Here is a 1,948-nt window from a genome sequence, read left to right on the forward strand (position 1 = left end):
CTTTACCCCAGACTTCAACACAGTAAATCAAATGTGGAACAATTATTGTGTTATATAATATAAACAGTGCTTAATCATTAAATAAATCCTCTGTACAATTTTGCAATGGATTTGGGTATTTTTGTTTTTAAATGGTTTATGTGAGATTTCCATGTCAGCTTTTCATCAATAATGACACACAAAAACTTCACTTCATTGACTCTACAGTTCTCAACATCATCAACTCTAAATGGAACATCAGCAGTTTTTTATTACTAAATATCATATCATTAGTTTTATCCAAACTTAATGACAATTTATTAAGTTTAAGCCAGGTTTGTATTTTTACAAATTCTGTTTGCATTGTTTCCATCATCTGTTCTATATCTTTACCCAAAAAAATGTGGTGTCATCTGCAAATAAAACACATTTCAACAATTTGTGCAACTTATGCACAATCAGCTATAACAGTTCTAGAATACTTGCTTTCTAAATGTTGTTTATGACATGAAAAGTCTTAAAAGTCAAAAACCAAAGTCATCTTATTGGAAAAGAAAAGGAGGTTAAAACCATAAATTGCATTTACGTAGATACATGCAGTTTCAAATCCAATGCAGTCAATTCCTATTATAATTTTTCTAAAAAAAAWTTAAAAATGCCAATTGTAAGATAAAAGTTTTGTCTAAATTTTAACCATATTTATTGTAATACGCTGGAATAAGCGAATACATTTATATTCTGCACCTAAATATTATTATTATTTACATGGTGCTGAATGTTTTAATTCCTTCTCAACATATTTTACTGCATTTCTTCAAAGGTTTATGAGGAAAAAATATAAAAATTGCATTTAACAGCCTTTCACTATAAATTAAAATGGCCATCATTTATTTTTGTCAAGACTTTGGGGTCTATCTACACTTGTACCTATTTTTATAGCATTTTTTTCTCTGGCCCAAGGACTAAAAGTGATCTATCTAAGATTGCACTGAGTCCTCACTTTTTTTTGAAGTCTTCCATCCTGCGCAGCACATTAGCGACAGTGGAAAGGAACGACTCCCCTCTAACAGGAGGAAACATCCAGCAGAACCAGGCTCAGGGTGGGCAACCATCAACTGGCTGTGGGTTGAGAGGACAGGAAAAGGACACAGACAAACCCAGAAGGGATGGTCCAGGTGTAGTTTCTACAGGAAGAAATGCTAATTGGAAAAAAAAAAAGAAAAGACAAAAGGGGGGAAAGGTTAGGATGCAGTAAAAGAGACGTAGGAGGGAGGGAGAGACAAAAGTGATTTAAGACGACAAGGTTAAAAGGAGGAGCTCTGAAGTCACGGCAGAGAAAAGGAGACAAAACGAAAAGAGGAGTGGAGGATAAGTGGAAAATGAGATTAACGATAAAGGGTGGGGAAGGCTCAGATTAATTATACAAGGAGAAGCCAGTGGGGCATACACGAGAGAGAATGGAGAGAAAAAAATCCCTGAGGACAGTTGAAAGAGTCCGAAAATGAGCTGGGTAACATTAAATATTAAAAAATATTCTCATCAGACCAGGAAAAAAAAGAAAAAAAAGATGTGAAAAGTGAAGTTAAGGCCGTAAGTCAGTGCTGGATGAATGAGTCAGAATAATAATACGCGAGCATTCTGCAGCAGAGTTAGAGGCGGGAGAGGAGAGGAGGGAAACGGGGTGATGTGTTGCCGAGTGGATCAGCTCTGGAGGGTCTCAGGGTTGCACAGAATTCCTAATGAGGAAGGATTTGCTAACAAGAACCTCGACTGCTCCCAGAAACAGTGCAAAGCCCCTGTCGGTTACACTAATCAGTCTTCATCTCTGCCTTCTTCACTCCAACTCTGGAGGGCCCACAAACTCACACAGACACACACGGGCTTCTTTCATGCAACATTTACCCAATGATTCAAGATTAGGAAATGCCTAAAATGCTCAACAAGCAAGCTGCAAAACTGAGGGGGTGGG

The sequence above is a fragment of the Austrofundulus limnaeus genome, unplaced genomic scaffold (genome assembly GCF_001266775.1).
Source record: "Austrofundulus limnaeus strain Quisiro unplaced genomic scaffold, Austrofundulus_limnaeus-1.0 Scaffold115, whole genome shotgun sequence".
Classification (NCBI taxonomy): Eukaryota; Metazoa; Chordata; class Actinopteri; order Cyprinodontiformes; family Rivulidae; genus Austrofundulus; species Austrofundulus limnaeus.